An 18741-nucleotide genomic window follows, 5' to 3' on the forward strand; every position below is an offset into this window, starting at 1 on the left:
GGTATTCAAAGTTTCTAGGCTAATATCCACTTATTAGTGAGTGCATACCATGATTGATCTTTTGAGATTGAGTTACCTCACTTAGTATGATGTTCTCCAGCTCCATCTACAGGGAAGTGGGAAGGAGTAGATGGGGGAACAGGGGAAGGGAAGAGGGCTTATGGGACTTTCGGGAGTGGGGAGCCAGAAAAGGGGAAATAATTTGAAATGTAAATGAAGAATATACCGAATTAAAAAAAAAGAAAATCATGTGTTACCATGTGGCTATACAGAGTAGCCTTGTTTTCCCTTTCTAGAATTAATCTGGGAAGTTATAATTTAAAACCTCTACCTCAGGGAATATATTGTTAGTGGATTTGAGTTACTAAAATTTTTGGCTTCTTTATACACATTTGATTGAAAGAATTTCAAGTATTAAATGTCAAGTTAAACTGATAAACAGCACAGGATGTATTTTTCTCTCTGCTCCCTTACAAGCAAGGACATTGAAGATGCGCCATCCTGATGGAGCCTGAGCCAGAACAAACACGCCTTGCCCTACTATATATAACGCTGCTTCATAAGATGGGAAGGGAAAAGAAAACCCAAAGTGTAAAAGAGAAAGCAATTGTTTTGGGATGTCGGCTCTTAAGAATAAACATAAAATGAGAGATAATGATCTAGTTTCTGCAGGAAGTGGAGATAACACAGGGTGGTCCCCACATATAGATAATCTTGTCTAGGTTGAAGTAGGAGTGGCAGAAACACTCAGCTTTGAACCCACTGGAGGAAGAAGGAGGATGTTAACCACTCCACCCTTTCCTCCGCCTGTGCTTGGATCTTTTCTAAGTGTGTTCTTCTTTGTGATGGGGGCACCTGGGAGAGACTAATGTCCTTTTCATGTCTGGAAAGAGCAACTGGAATGTTTGTGGAGGGGACTGAGAGTGTATTTAATAATAATTGGAAATTTTAGGAGGCAGAACACGTGATTTGCTAGGGTTTCCTACACGCCCAGTTCTGCCAGTACACAGATGAGATCAGTGTTCTGATCTGGGATGGAGCTGGATGTCTTCACTAGATGATCTCCACAGAGCCTTGCAGTTCCAAAGGCCATTGTAAAAGGTAAATACAGAGAGAGCTCAGTCCAGGAATCTCATTCTCAGCTCATATAGAGAACAAACTGGATTATGGTTTGGCTTACTATTTTCATAAGAATATAAGTTCATAAAAAGAACAGTTGTTACACAAATAAAGACCAGTTAAAGTTAACTTTATAAAATTAAAGTGATGGAGCATTGGTCCTGATAGACTGTGCACACAGCTAGATGTCTAATAGGACTCTTTATCATATTCTTAGCTTTTATATCTTAAAGCCAGGTTAACCTCAAAGGGGGTTCTTGCAAAAAGAGCTAAAAAATTGAGTTTCAAACTCCTCACTAGTTTTTGCCTGTATAAAAAACCTTTTAAATCACCAAATGTTTGTGAGCCTCAATTTCTCACTATTCATACTTATAATTTGTTCATTTATAATAATAATTACTTATTTGAATGATATAAAAAGTAAGCAAATGAAGCAGTTTGTGAAAATCACTACTGTAGCCAATGTGAATCTTTTCCTTCCCAGATGTTCCTTTCCTTCATTTGCCTATAATCTATGTCTTAGGGACATATAATTGTTTTCTATTGAAAAGCTAGAAAGTTGGGATTTACCTTAGGGATATTTCATACCCAAGCCTTACAAAGTTTTTCCACACATGAAGGCCCCCATTATGTTTGTTTTTAGTTGGGATCATTGAGGAGTATATGTTTGAGAAGGCAAAGAGGAAGTGGGATTTTCGGAGATTAAATTCATTTGTCATGTGAGTCAGGGTTGAAATTGTCTGAGCCTACCATCCCAGAAAATTCTTACTGTCTCATTTTTGCCCTCATCCTCCAGCGTATCAGTTGTATCTCCTAAGCAGACAGCCTTTCTATTGTGTACCACCACCTTCCCAGGGAACCTGTAACTCCTCAGACTGGCCTTGGGGGTCTCTGGGTCTCTGAGATTTCAGTTTCCCTGTGATCAAAATTTTTCACATTCCAAGCTGCTACTTGACATGTTTCTAGAAAGTGTATTTGACAGGTTAACTCTCCAAACCAATCAGACAAATGTTACTTCTAGGGTAACAAGTTAGGGCATAATTACCACAGATGCCTGGAAGCATTTCAGACATACAGCTGAAAATGAGTACCTCAGACTTTTCTCAAACTTACCTCAGGTCCCCTCTAGCCTCAGATCTGATTCTAGTGAATGACCCAGCTTCAGTTACTTTTGCAAGTGTTCAGTGACTTGTTTGCCTTACTGTGTTTCACTGGACATACATGTCCTATATGCCCATCTTAATCCAATGCAAAAGAGCAAAACCATCATCCTTTAAGACTTCAGTCTGGACCACTCTTCTTCTATTTAGATCACATGGGTTCCTTTGTGCTTCCTCCACAGGGCTATCTTTTCATACTAGCCCAAGTCCCTGTGAGATTGACTCTTATGTTCCTATTTCTAAGTCCTTTTCCTGTATTTCACAGTATTCTTGTCACGTTTTAGTATTTTTATTGTTTTCTTAACTTGGGAGTTAAAAGCAAGATTTATCTGAATAAGAATCCTCAGGAAGGGAGAGGTTGAGGTTTTCATAATGCCTGCGACTTTTCCTCATCACTAGACCAGATCAGGCTTGCCCAAGGCTGGGAATTTTTGCATAATTAAGGCAGATACCATAAAGACATTTTCTTGGGTACCTACCTATTTGACAAGTTGATTCTTGCAAATCAGTTACCATGTTATCAGTGTCAATAATGTGACTGTGGAACAGTAGCTAAGGAGAAAATAAAGGTCCTCAACCCAAAGAGTAGTAAAATGCTTTTTATCATAGGTTAGGAGGTATGCAATTTCCTTAATTTTCTTTTTTTTCTCTTCAATCTCATTAAATTAAACCTTTACACATTAAAACAACGTCTGAAGTAATAAATATGCTTCTTCCTCTCATTAGAATATTCGCATCTCCTCTGAAATTTGTGTTGAAAATTAATCTCTAATACAACATTTCTAGAAGGTGTGATCTTTCAGAGGTCATTAGCACATGAGCTATCTGCTCTTACAAATGTAGTATTACTTTTATCAAAATAGGGAACTGGCTAGGTTTCATTTTTTGCCCCCCAGTCCCTTTGTTCTAAAAAGGCATGACTTTAGAAGGTTCATCTTGGAAGTAAAGGCAATGTCTTCACCAAACACTAAAACTGTTAGTACCTTGATCTTGATGTCCTTCAAAACTGTATGAAATTTTTCTTCGGAATATCTAGTATCTATGGCATCTCAAACTGAGCAAGATACTTCTCTTGGTCAGATAAACTCAAACACTTCAACTTAGAAACCATAAATATATGTCCTTCTTGAAATAATCTCACTAAATTAATATTTTTATATTTAAAATGTTAAAGTTTTATTAATGTTTATATTTGAATTAATAGGCTTACAAGAGTTGTCTAAATATTTAGAAGTAATCTGCTAGCCATTTGTATTCCAGGATTTAGAAAGATGTTATCAGGTAAAGTTTTCTTCTCTGTTTGTCAAAGAAAAATTATTCAAGAAATATAGTTTAAGTGTAAGTTTACTTAGCAAAGCAAAATATAATCTAGAAAAAAAATTGGAGCAGGCTGACACGGCGGTGGGTATCTGTGCACTGGGTTCCAAGGTCTGATTTTAAGAAGCTTCTTATGGTCCTGTTCCTCTTGTGATCATTGTCAAGTAGTTCCTAATTTTGGCCACAATATTAACTTTATCCCTATTCAATGGTGTATGCTCCAGAGACAAGGTGTCCTTATTTTTTCTTTCCCATTTATCATCATATTAATTCGTGAGCATAAATGATATTCAGAAAGGGTCTTGATGGTTTAATTTCAGATATGGTGGTAAGAACCTAATAGCCTCTTCAAAGATATTGACCCACAAAGGGGCATGTTAACCATCAGGAGGCAAAACTATCACGGTATTGTTGTGTGCTCTCTAGCTATCTCAACAACAAAGCAATTGGTTGTACATGACATTCCTCCCTCTGGCTCCTGCATATCTAGTTACTATGTGAACATTTCCTACTAAAGGTTTGGGCCTAAATGTTTCATGGCATGGACAGGATGCCAATCCTATGGTGACTTCTTGGTGAAGAGGGCACTGTTTTCTTCAGAGTCAGTGCACTTGGTATTTGTCAGAAAATATGACATATAAAAACATTTGAATGAATATACAAGCTCATAATATTTCAGATTAGAAAGATGGTTTTGCCCCTCACCTGGGCAGTGCAGGAGAGCTGTCCCTTTTGGCTCAGGCTCTGGAAAGCAGGTGGGCTGACCACCACCCAGTCCCAGATCTAGGGCTTTGAGTTGGTCTACCCCAACATCTACGTCATCTATGAGCTGCTGGAGGATGTGAATGGGCTGGTTCTGCAGAACCAAAGCTGCAGGATCTCCATGAATAAAGGATATCTGAGAAGAGTCTTGGTGAGGGTCCAGTATGGATGGTATATCAGAAGCCAGAGGCCTTGAACCAGACAATGAGTTATTGCAATAAACATTCGCAAGTAAAGCTGTTTGGGCAAAACACACTGTGACACATGGCAGCTTCCACAGCAAGATTTTTGTTTTGTTTTGTTTTTTAATATTTATTTTTCATTTTCTTATTTTGGAGGGAGGTTACAAGGGTGGAGGGGAGATATGAAAAGACTGGTAAATGAATTGGATTTGGGTTCATGATATGAAATTTACAAAGAACCAATAAAATTTATATTTTAAAAAGAGAATCTTACAGCCCCAATATGGTGCCTCACAACTACCTGAGACTCCAGTCCTAGTGATCTGACACTCTCTTCTGACTTCAGCTAGCACAAGAAATGCATGTGTCACACATACATACATATATACATACAGGCAAAAAGCTCATACACATAAAATAATGCATTAACAAAATGAGGCTAGAAAGATGTCTCGGCCATTAGGTGTACTGCTCTTGCAAAATACCCAAGTTTTGTGCTTAGCACTGTTGTCAGGAGGCTTGCAATCACCTGTAGCTCCAGTTCCAGGAGACCCAATACCTCTGGTTTTCACAGGCACCTGTACTCATATACACACACCTACAAACCCCTCCCCCACATACATATAAAAGAACTCATGTATTGGTCCACATAGTTTTTTAATTTGAAATGTGCAGAAGAAATGTATTTGTGTACTAGGTAAAATGGATTTATGTAAGTGTTTGATTTAATTTAACGAATTTATAAAAATTTACTGAAAGACCTAGAAGTAATTTGTTAGACATTTTTATAGATTTTTATCACTGTGGTAACAAAGTTCAATGAATTGTGTGGCTTAAACACCACTTCACAGTTTTATACTCTTAAATAGCAGCAACCTACTGTCTTACTGTTGTAGAGACTAAAATTCCGTCAGGAGGTTACTAGAATTTAATTTTCTGAGGGGTTTGCAGGAGAAAATCTAGTATATGCTTTCTCACACCCTCTAGTGATTGGAAATCTTTGGCATTCTTTAAAAATAATTGTATTACACATGGGTATTTGTCTAGGTCAGAAGGCAATTTTCAGGTCCTGGCTCACCATGAAAGTCCTGATGAATCTACTATAGGGCATCATGCTTAGGAGCAAGTGCCTTTATGTGCTTTCCTGTCTCCCTGGCCTGAAAATCCTTAGGTTTACAGAAGCAGCACTCGATCTCTGCCTTTGTTGCCATCTGGCATTATATTTGCATGTGTGTTTGTATTGATTTCCCCTTTGTACGAAGACATCAGTTAGACCCCACCGAGCTTCCAGGGACTAAACCAACAACCAAAGAGTACACATCGGGGTACCCATGGCTCCAACCATACATGTAGCAGAGGATGGCCTTGTTAGGCATCAATGGGAGGAGAGGTCCTGTGAAGGCTTGATGGCCCAATGTGGGGAATGCCATGACAGGGAGGTGAGAGTGGGTGGGTAGGTGGGGTAACACCCTCAAAGAAGCAGGGGGGAGGACATAGGGGGTTTCTTGAGTGGCGATAGGAAAGGGGATAACATTTGAAATGTAAATAAATAAAATATCCAATAAAAAATTATTCCAGTTTAAGAGGCCCACTTTTCTTTAGTATGACCTCATCTTAACTAATGACAGCCTTGAAAAGATTCTACTTCCAAAATGATTGAATTCTGATGCACTGGCAATATGAATTTCAACATGTACATTTTTGGTGATTAATCAGGAATTCACATTGATGAAGACCAGCTATATTTAATTTCAAAACAATGGCATGAAATTCACTTTTAAAAAGTCAATTTAGTTTTAAACATGTTGAAATGGAGGATCAAGAAAAAAATTAAGTGAAATATTTATAATTAAAAAATGTAGAGAATTTTAAGTATTGCTGTTAGTTATCAATATTTCTGACATTACAGTCTAAACTGGAACTCTTCACCAATTAAAGCATATTATATTGTTCATCACGTCAATACTTCTTTGTGTGCACTCAGTTTGTCCCTATAAAGTAATTATTATACTTTGGTTGTATAATAAATTTTAGAAAGCTCTGAGTTGGTTGTGATGGTTTACTGTCATGTCATCTTGACTAGACTGAGAATAGTCTAGGAGACACACTTATGGGACAGTCTATACAGCACTAGCAGAAAGAATTAACTGACTTGCCCTGAGTGTGGACACCACTATTCATTTCATAGGCTGGGGTCACAGACTGAATACAAATCCTTCCTTATGTTGAGTTTACTAGGGCTTTTCTCACATCAATGATAAAAGTAACCAGCATAGAGAATTTATCATAAGAAATGGAACAGTTTAGTGATAATCCTGACCATGTGGTTCTACGTCTTTGGATTGGTTTGTAGGAGGAACATGGCAGACGTCAGATCTGTGGGTCAGAAAATACCCAGAACAGTGTAAGCAGAGTTTAATGGGTCATGTAAGTAGGAAGTTGAACAGAGCACTTAGAGAAATGGATGGCTGCGAGTCAGCTTAAGAGGTCATACAGGGGAGTAAGGACTCTCTGGGGAACAGACTAGGGACTCTTCATGTTATACTTTTGACAGCAGCTGACAATATCTTGCCCATGCTCTGAGAACATAAGTGAGGCTGAATTACACTGGAATGAACTAATGTATTAGCAAGAGGGAATTCTTAGAGAGGATAGTGTTCATGCTGTGCTGTTGTTAATGTTCCCTAACTGCATCCATGTCTACAGTGAGAGAGCCACAAATGCGGCACAAAGGTGACATTAAATGTGCACTTTAGTGTGAAACAAAGCAAGTGTGGGATTTCTGACAACATGGGTGTGAATGCATCTGTAATTGTTAAATAGATTACCACAGTCACAGAGAAACCTCTTTTGCTCTGCACTGGGACGATAGTTTTTTTTTTTTTCAGCACAATGTCACAGCAATAAGAAAAATAACATGGTATGGATTTATTTTTTTCATTTTATAACTAAACCTGACTAGGGGAAAAACACAAGAAACTAAATTAGGTTGAAGTAGCCTGTTTTCACAATGGAATCTTATTGTAGAGAGAATTTTACCTTAATATCATATCATTGCCTTAATATTAATATCATATTAACAGCCTAAATTGCCATCAAATTACAAAAGGTTGTTATTGGGATAGCTTATACTGTAGATACTATTTATAGATCTATACATGATATATCACGCTTCTATAAATAGTTGTCCTAAATGTGCCTAGGTTGTTCTTAGGCTTATATTATCAGTAAAGCACGGGTTGTGTCTATCACAAATACAAAGCATTTGCAATTGTTTTTGCAGTATGTCACAGTAGTACAACTTGGTCCCTATACTCTTTATTTATTCTCTTCTTGAAGCATTCAATCAAAATATGTATGACCTTATCCCTTGGTAAAAAATCCTCACATTAACAAGAGGAAAAGAAAACCTGTTCTTTAACATTTGTTTTACCATAGCAAAAGGAAACTAAATGCTATCATTCAGTGTAAGGAATTTAAGATTAAATGAATCTGTTGAACATTTTCAAATTTAGTATTGATACACTTTAAAACACTGCTACGGAGTATAGGCTTCTAAATCTTCTGATTTATTGTCCTTGGTACATATGTGCGCATGGAGTGCAGAATAGTCTTTCAACATTCTCTTTACCCTTCCTCCAGATAGAAGCAGTTGGGTTTGTTTAGATTGCTGGCTAGATTGTTGTGGCAATAGAGACACATTTTTATTTTTTAGGGTTTACTTCAGGCTTACTGGAACATGAAGAGGTCTTTCTGTGTTATTTGGGGGAAACAAGCACAGATGGAGTCAAGGGAGATATATATCAGATTGACTTGTTCACATGAAGGGCTATAAAAGTTTCCATATGTCAGACTTTACATTATAGTAATCACAGAGATGGGGAAAGGCCTGCGAGCTATGGCTTAGGGAGCTCTGTGCCCCAGAAGGAAGAGCTCAGAATCTAGGGAAGATGGCTCTGCATTAGGAACTTGTCATCTAAATGTTTGTTTAGACAGAAGAAACGCAATTCATGGCTATGCACAAGCACACAGGACTGCTACAGAAAGGGAGATTCTTTGCTTTGTTTTCGTTTTTAATTTCAGATTTTGTCAGATTGGCTTTCTTGTTTTTAGAGCATGTCTCCTTACCTTCTAATCTGTTTATATTTCATTTGGAAAATTTGCTGCATGAAACGTTCAGGAGACACATGCACCGTGTTCTCCGCAGTCTGCACGCATCCAGTCTAGCATGCAGCACTCATTCTAGGAAGCACAGCAGTTTCCAAAGTCCCCAAAGTCTGCTTCAAGTCTTTATCTACTGCATAGTAACAGAAAGCAAAATAAGAAGCAGAAACAAATGACACAAAAGATTCATTCTAAGACTTAAGCCACATCCTTCTGTGTCATTCCTCGTCTCCAGCTTCCCAGCAGGAACAGGTTGTTTGTTTGTTTGTTTTTAGGACTCTCATTTGTTTTATTTTTTAGTCTAGTTTCTATCCCCAAATGTAGAACTTTTGGTTATGACATAAATAAACAGCAATAAATACATTTCTACATAAAGTCATAGCCCAGGCTTGCCCAGAACTCGCTCTGTAGTTAAGCCCGGGTCTGAACTAATAGTGACTCCCCTGCCTTAATTCACAGCGCTAGGATTATAGGCATGGGCTACCATGCTTTAATAATAGCCAGGAAGCTTTAAATAAAACTTTTTTCCCCTGCCTAGGTAAATATGAATGGTTCCATGTTTTGCTTAGCATTTATCCAAATAAATCCATGGAATCCTAAACTGGATGACAAAAATACTCATTGAATAATTCCATCACAATTAACAATTGTTAGAGGTTAAGCTAAAAAATTATAAACCATAGGAGGACAAGAAATAAACATTCTATTATTAGAAAGCTAGCTACTGTCAGGGGCAGAATTAGTTTGCTTGGTTTTCTTATGAGAGCAACATAATCAGGTGTAACAGTGATCTCACTTTAACAAACAAGAGACTAGAAGTCAAGAACATGTCACCCTACGTGGCTGCAAGGACGGGGAATGTAAGGGACAGACACTTGGCGTGACTGAATTCACCTCCCATCATTCCCTCTTCTCTCCCAGCACCACCCCGCCTCCCACAGGCAGTGTTGAACAGGAGCGACGAATTCCTCACTCGCTCATACATCGAGAGCTGCCATTTCTTTAAAAAGAGTAAAAAGCCAAAACAAACTACAGAAACGGCCTTTCTCTGTCTGTGTTTTGTCAGCTGATGTCAAGTTTTGATCTTAAAACTAAAGATGAGTTTCCTGTTAGCCAGAAGGCTCCTAGTGGAACTCCCACGTTCTTTAAGGGAATCTACTTTTCCCCGGTAACTGGGTCCACTAGCTAAAAATGTGGTATTCATTCTTTCTCATTTTCTTTTTTGTCAAACATTGATGAGGTGAAGCTGAAACACCAAAACAAAGCAAACAAAATGAGAGACAAGCCAAAAAACAAATGAAAAACCCCAAACCCCAAACAACTCTTTTGTTTCCCTTTAAAGCCAGGAACAATGGAAGGAAGAAAACCAAAAGTTAGGTTTAGGTGGTTTCTGGGTGACTATTCTGAGTATACTCCATCAAACAAATACCCAGAAAGAATAGACAATCACCCGTGGGAAAACTTGAAGCCATTTGAATGCACGCACATATTAAACTAAAGACCTAACTTCTCTGACCGTAATGCAAACTTGAATGACTCTTTCTTAGTCAATTTCACACATCTACAGAGCTTGCTTTTTTGGAAGAATTTTTTTCTTTGCATGGTTTTGTTTTGCTTGCATCTATTTAGACAGGTGGGTGTTATTTTTCTTCAGTTTAGAGAGTACATTAAAATAGCCAAGGTCCTCCACATAAAACAACTATTGTGTAATAAAGAGAAAGAGCTTAATGCCTAATCTGTTTCTATACACTGTTTAGATGTTGGATCCTGAAAGCCACGCTGTGGATAATATATCCAAGACAGATGATCACTGTGCTGTCAGACATACTGAGACATGATCACAGAGGGAACTAGGTTATGAATTCAACTACAAAAGACTTAGGATTATGTAATTTCTTAAATCAGCCACTGGAAAGCCATCTCTCTCTATACACCTGATAGTTAATATCGTACATTTCCAAGTAGTTTTCCCAGTCTAGGTGGTAGTTTATTAACTAAATTAAGTGCATTGTCTAGGGGTAGGAGAGTCGGCTTGTGTCAGGAGCCTTGCGTAAGCTGGAGCCCTGGTGCCACACTGCTGGCTATATGCCCTTTATCATGTTTAAATATGGCAGTCAAGTGCAGGTCTGACACTTGAAATACCTACTGACCAGCAACACAAAGCTTCCACATGAGTAGGTGCTGAGCGAAATTTCTGGGGCAGCCAGGCAGGCACGGCACCATGCTTTAAGAGTCTGGGAAAACAGATTTGGACCACACATAGTTTTCCTCACAGCATACAATTGTACTAAAGACCTGACTTGTAGCATTATTGAAAACCAAATGATCCAAATCTTTCTGGATGGATTATTCTGTACATATCTACATTTCCTACAAGACAGACAGAACCGGTGACATCTGGGTGTTTGGGAAGGCAGAATATGCCAATGGTAAGCGTCATGCAAGGTGGCTGACTTGGTTCAGGAACGTAAAGAGGGCAACTCAGACTTTACAGTTATTTAATTCTCTCTGTGCTGTTGTGACTAGGACTCTTTCTATGGTAATATTTATGTTCTTTTTTAAATTTATTTATTCGATATATTTTTTATTTACATTTCAAAAGATTTCCCCTTTTCTGCCTTCCCACTCCCCGAAAGTCCCATAAGCCCTCTTCCTTCCCCCTATTCCCCCATCCACCCCTTCTCACTTCCCTGTTCCCCTACACTGCTGCACTGAGTCTTTCCACAACCAGGGGCCACTCCTCCATTCCTCTTGGACATCATTTAATATATGGATTATGTCTCGGGTATTACAAGTTTCTAGGCTAATATCCACTTATCAGTGAGTGCCTACCATGAGTGATTTTTTGAGACTGGGTTACCTCACTTAGTATGATGTTTATGTTCTTTAATTTCCTAATTCTGAGCTTCAGCTAGGAATATAAGTGGAAACTGCATCTGTTTTATTTGTCTATTCATTATGTTGATTTCTGTATTGTACATGCCTTAACCACCTTTCTATTACAATTTTTATAACAAAAGATTTAGATCTGAAGGATAAACTCTGCTATATAAAGGCATGTTTCCCAGTTATTGCACTCCAGCAAGGATTCTCCTGATTTCTCTAACCCTGAGAGAGCATTGCCAGAATTAACAATGTATTGCATACTGATTGCCTTTTAAAACTTAGCATGCTTTCAAAAACCATTTTCTTTCTTGTAATAGTATTGCTGTGTTCATTTTTGTGGTTGAGTGGTACTACAAGACATGAATCCACAATTTTTTAAAAAAAATGTCTTTACCAGCTCAACAGAGGCCTGAACAAAGGGAAACCGAGGTGGGAGGGTTGGAGGGAGTGTTTTGGGTGGAGGGGCATATACATGGAGGTAGTGGAAAGGAGGAAGGGGAGGGGTTGGGGGGTCTTAGGGGAGGGTGGATATCGGGAAAGGTTTTACCATTGGCAATGTAAATGAAGACGATAGTCACTAAAGAAAAATAAATTTTAAAAAACTCAGGAATTTTTATTTGTATGTATTTATTAATAATTAATATATAATAGATATTAAAATTTAACGCATTCATTAAATACTTTAACATGTAGTATTTATATAATATTTACATTTGTAATATATAATAAATTACCATTGTAAATTTACATTTACAATATTATGTGTGGTATGTATATGTATATATGTAATATAATGCATGTACATATGTCTACATGTGTGTTCAGGTGAGTGTGTACACCTTCCTGTGGACTGATGTCAGGTGTGTGCCTCTAACACTTGCCAGTTCATTTTTCTGAGGCGAAGTCGCTTGCTGAATGCAGAAAATGCTCTTTTTGGCTGGTTTAACGAGCCTGCTTCTCCTGGGTCTCCTTCAATCTGTCTCCTAAGTGCGGTCATTGTGGAGGGGCTGCCTCATTCACCTTCCTTTTATATGGGTATTGGGGCCTAAACTCTGGACCTTATGCTTGTGGGGCAAGAACTTCACCTGCTGAGCCATTGCTCAGTGACCAAATTTCAGGCATTCGTAGAGACAGGAGTCCTTTAGTTCTGACTTTACCTAACCTTAGACTGTGAGGAAAGGCCTGGGCAGCTGCTCACACATGTAGGCCTCATTCAGGCAGCTTCCTGTTTCAAACCATGACTGGGCTTTCTCATTTTCAAATGTTTTGTCTTATTGAATTACAGGAGTCATTTACATATTGTAGACATAACCTTTGCCATATGTCTATACTGCTCAGATTCTCTATATGAAATAGGTTTTTTCTTTTATTTTTCCCCAGAGTTAAAAAAAAATGGGATTTCTATTTTAATTTTTTATTGTTTGGCATTGGGTTCCTCATAACAGATAAACAAGGTGATTCCATCACTTGTGGAAGTGAAACAAATTTCTTTTAAGTGTATGAACAAATTTCTTGTAAACATTGCATTTAAGTGGAAGTTTCTTTAATTATACAATTAAATCCTTCCAAATAAGTGCACTCTATCAGTAAGAGATTAAAATCATTTTTTTGTTGATAAAGTTATAGCTAGCTTTCAATCATAATGAATATATAATTTTCTAAAAACATTTTCTCATGATGAAAGTAGTAGAAAGTCAAGATTTTTTTTTTTAGTTAGCAAAATTTGTTCTTCCACCATTTTATATGTGTCGGACACACTCAGTGCTCGGGCCATTCTCTTCCCACTTTCTTCTTTATCTAATAGTCTGATCATCTTTTTTATTCAACAGTTTATTTACTAACATCCTTCTTTGGAATGACTTTGCCTATACCATATCTACAGAGGAAATTGATAATTATTTTAGCAATAATCATGGTTTTAGCTTCATGTTTATCTGCATAATTTTATATCACTTAACCCTTGTGTGGTGTGAGGTAGAAGACTGCCTGATGAAGGCATACCTTCCAAGAAACCTAAATAACACTCAACCCACAGCTATAATAACAAGTATATGAGGCAGCAATTTATTTCTTATATTCTTTGGGCTTATTTTGTAGTAGAATACTCCACAAAATCTCACTAAAATCTCTGCTTGGTCTCTAAGCTGGCTTGCATGTCAGGAGGCTCGACAGCAGAGGTGATTCGTCCTCCCTCCCACACAGCCCTTGCAAACATTTGGAGACCACTATGGTGGGAACAGGAGCATCTTGAGGGAGGCTGGGACCCACAGCTGCCATAAAAACAGAACAATGCCTCTAGTCATGCCTTAAGAAAAATCTGGAACAAATGAGTCTGAAAGACTCCACTTTTTAAGTGCAGGGGAAAAGATTTCAGTGACTCTTTTAAACATCTGGTAGAGATTGTAAGATGAATAGATTTTTGCATTGTGATTATGTGCAATCCAGTTACTATAGTTGGGTGTATTAGCAGAATATAATATGGGATTTTTATAAACTCTCTGGCCAGTAAGTCTAAGGATCTGTTGTACATATTCGTTAAGAGGTGCATGAAATGTAAATTCGCCATCAGCTCGACTGAAATAGAATTTCATCTTTAATGGTAGCTTTTAGAGAGAGTGTGGTGAAGAGACTTCCTAATGTCTCAAATACAAGTAAATTGGAAGTAAGTGCTGTGTAAACTCCAGTGGTGATGCTTTACAACGAAGCCACTTAATTTCTTCCACAGCTGACTTTCAAGGAATAAGGAGGGAGGAGAGAAGAGAGGGGAGATGGAAAAGGGCAGAGAGAGAAGACAAAGGAGGAGAGGGAGAAAATGAGATACAACAAAATCTATGGAGTTTTAGGATAGTATTTAAAACTCTAAATATTTGAAAGACTATGACCATCATTCAGGATTTAACAATAAACTCATTGGTACTTGCTTGTCTTTACTAATGATTCCATGGTGGATTTGGTATTGGTTGACTTTGAATTTCTATAACAAAAAAATTGTAAAAGTGTAAATAGATACTTTTTTATTCGATATATTTTTATTTACATTTCAAATGATTTCCCCTTTTCTGGCTTCCCACTCCCCGAAAGTCCCATAAGTCCTCTTCCCTCCCCCTGTTCTCCCATCCACCCCTTCCCACTCCCCTGTTCTAGTATTGCCCTATACTGCTACACTGAACCTTTCCAGAAGCAGGGGCCACTCCTCCGTTCTTCTTGGACATCATTTGATGTGTGGATTAGGTTTTGGGTATTCCAATTTTCTAGGCTAATATCCACTTATTAGTAAGTGCATACAACAATTGATCTTTTGAGACTGGGTTACCTCACTTAGTATAATGTTCTCCAGCTCCATCCATTTGTCTAAAAATTTCATGAATTCATTGTTTCTAATGGTTGAATAGTACTCCATTGTGTATATACACCATGATTTGTATCCATTCCTCCATTGAGGGATACCTGGGTTCTTTCCAGATTCTCGCTATTATAAATAGGGCTGCTATGAACATAGTGGAACACATATCCTTATTACATGCTAGGGAATCCTCTGGGTTTATGCACAGGAGTCGTATAGCAGGATCCTCTGGAAGTGATGTGCCCAGTTTTCTGAGGAACCACCAGACAGATTTCCAGAGTGGTTGTACCAATTTGCAGCCCCACCAGCAGTGGAGGAGTGTTCCTCTTTCTCCACAATCTCGCCATCACCTGCTGTCTCCTGAATTTTTAATCTTAGCCATTCTGACTGGTGTAAGGTGAAATCTCAGGGTTGTTTTGATTTGCATTTCCCTAATGACTAATGAAGCTGAGCATTTTTTAAGATGCTTCTCAGCCATCTGAAGTTCATCGGGTAAAAATTCTTTTTTTAGCTCTATACCCCATTTTTAATAGGGTTATTTGGTTTTCTGGGGTCTAACTTCTTGAGTTCTTTGTATATATTGGATATTAGCCCTCTGCCAGATGTAGGGTTGGTGAAGATCTTTTCCCAATTTGTTGGTTGCCAATTTGTCCTTTTGATGGTGTCCTTTGCCTTACAGAAACTTTGTAATGTTATGAGGTCCCATTTGTTAATTCTTGATCTTAGAGCATAAGTTATTGGTGTTCTGTTCAGGAACTTTCCCCCTGTTTTGCTTGAGTTGATTTTAAAACCTGCCTCTTTGCTGAAGTTGTTTATCAGCTGTAGGAGTTCTCTGGTGGAGTTTTTTTGGGTCACTTAGGTAAACTATCATATCATCTGCAAATAGTGATAGTTTGACTTCTCCCTTTCCAATTTGTATCCCTTTGACCTCCTTATGTTGTCTATTTGTCCTAGCTAGAACCTCAAGTTTAATATTGAAAAGATAAGGAGAGAGGGGGCAGCCTTGTCTAGTCCCTGATTTTAGTGGGATTGCTTCAAGTTTCTCTCCACTTAGTTTTTTTTTTATTATTTTTTATTTACATTGCAAATGATTTCCCCTTTTCTGGGTCCCCACTTCCCGCAAGTCCTATAAGCCCTCTTCTGTCCCCCTATTCTTCCATCCACCCCTTCCCACTTCCCTGTTCTGGAATTCCCCTATACTCTTGCACTGAGTCTTTCCAGAACCAGAGACCACTCCTCCATTCTTTTTGGACATCATTTAATTTGTGGATTATGTCCTGGGTATTCAAAGTTTCTAGTCTAATATCCACTTATCAGTGAGTACATACCATGATTGATCTTTTGAGACTGGGTTACCTCACTTAGTATGATGTTCTCCAGCTCCATCCATTTGTCTAAGAATTTCATGAATTCATTGTTTCTAATGGCTGAATAGTACTCCATTGTGTAAATATACCACATTTTTTGTATCCATTCCTCCGTTGAAGGACACCTAGGTTCTTTCCAGCTTCTGGCTACTACAAATAGGGCTGCTATGAACATAGTGGAGCATGTGTCCTTACTGCATGCTGAAGAATCCTCTGGATATATGCCCAGTAGTGATATAACAGGGTCCTCAGGAAGTGACATTCCCAGTTTTCTGAGGAACTGCCAGACTGATTTCCAGAGTGGTTGCACCATCTTGCAATCCCACCAGCAGTGGAGGAGTGTTCCTCTTTCTCCACATCCTTGCCAACACCTGCTGTCTCCTGAGTTTTTGACCTTAGCCATTCTGACTGGTGTGAGGTGAAATCTCAGGCTTGTTTTGAGATTTACTTGCATTCCCTAATGATTAATGATGTTGAACATTTTTTAAGGTGTTTCTCAGCTCTCCGAAGTTCTTCATGTGAAAATTCTTTGTTTAGCTCCATACCCCACTTTTTAATGGGGTTATTTGGATCTCTGAGTTCTACTTTCTTGAGTTCTTTGTATATATTAGATATTAGCCCTCTGTCGGATTTAGGGTTGGTGAAGATTCTTTCCCAGTCTGTTGGTTGACGTTTTGTCCTTTTGACGGTATCCTTTGCCTTACAGAAACTTTGTAGTTTTATGAGGTCCCATTTGTCAATTCTTGATCTTAGCATAAGCTATTGGTGTTCTATTCAGGAACTTTTCCCCTGTGCCCATGTCCTCCAGGGTCTTCCCCAGTTTTTTTTTTTCAATTAGTTTCAGTGTGTCAGGTTTTATGTGAAGGTCCTTGATCCATTTGGAGTTGAGCTTGGTACAAGGAGATAAGAATGGATCGATGCGCATTCTTCTACATGCTGACCTCCAATTGAACCAGCACCATTTGTTGAAAAGACTATCTTTTTTCCACTGGATGCTTTCAGCCCCTTTGTCGAAGACCAAGTGACCATAGGTGTGTTGGTTCATTTCTGGGTCTTCAATCCTATTCCATTGATCCGCTTGCCTGATATTGTACCAATACCATGCAGTTTTTATCACTATTGCTCTGTAGTAGAGTTTAAAGTCTGGGATATTGAATCCCCCTGAAGTTCTTTTACTGTTGAGAATAGATTTAGCTATCCTGGGTTTTTTGTTATTCCAGATGAATTTGAGAATTGCTCTTTCTAGCTCTATGAAGAACTGGGTTGGGATTTTTATGGGAATAGCATTGAATCTGTAGATTGCCTTTGGCAAGATGGCCATTTTAACTATATTAATCCTGCCAATCCATGAGCATGGAAGGTTTTTCCATTTTCTGAGATCTTCTTCGATTTCCTTCTTCAGAGATCTGAAGTTCTTGTCATATAGGTCTTTCACTTGTTTGGTTAAAGTCACCCTAAGATACTTTATGTTGTTTGTAGCTATTGGGAAGGGGGTCATTTCCCTAATTTCTTTCTCAGTCTGCTTATCCTTTGAATATATAAAGGCTACTGATTTACTTGCATTGATTTTGTAGCCAGCCACTTTGCTGAAGTTGTTTATCAGCTGTAGGAGTTCTCTAGTAGAGTTTTTAGGGTCACTTAAGTATACGATCATATCATCTGCAAATAGTGATAATTTGACTTCTTCCTTTCCAATTTGTATCCCTTTGACTTCCTTCTGTTGTCTAATTGCTCTATCTAGGACTTCAAGAACTATATTGAAAAGATATGGAGAGAGGGGGCAGCCTTGTCTAGTCCCTGATTTTAGTGGGATTGCTTCAAGTTTCTCTTCATTTAGTTTGATGTTGGCTACCGGTTTGCTGTATATTGCTTTTAGTATGTTTAGATATGGGCCTTGAATTCCTGTCCTTTCCAAGACTTTTAGCATGAAAGGATGCTGAATTTTGTCAAATGCTTTTTCAGCATCTAATGAAATGATCATGTGTTTTTTCTTTGAGTTTATTTATGTAGTGGATAGCATTTATGGATTTCCGTATATTGAACCATCCCTGCATCCCTGGGATGAAGCCTACTTGATCATGGTGGATGATCATTTTGATGTGTTCTTGGATGCGGTGGGCAAGAATTTTATTTAGTATTTTTGCATCGATATTCATAAGGGAAATTGGCCTGAAATTCTCTTTCTTAGTTGGATCTTTGTGTGGTTTGGGTATCAGTGTAATAGTGGCTTCGAAGAAGGAGTTGGGTAGTGTTCCTTCTGTTTCTATTTGGTGGAAGAGTTTGAAGAGTATTGGTGTTAAGTCTTCTTTGAAGGTCTGATAGAATTCTGCACTGAAACCATCTGGACCTGTGCTTTTTTTGGTTGGAAGCCTATCTATGACCCCTTCTATTTCTTTAGGGGTTATGGGTCTGTTTAGATGGTCTATTTGATCCTGGTTTAA

The sequence above is a fragment of the Apodemus sylvaticus genome, chromosome 5 (assembly GCF_947179515.1).
Source record: "Apodemus sylvaticus chromosome 5, mApoSyl1.1, whole genome shotgun sequence".
Classification (NCBI taxonomy): Eukaryota; Metazoa; Chordata; class Mammalia; order Rodentia; family Muridae; genus Apodemus; species Apodemus sylvaticus.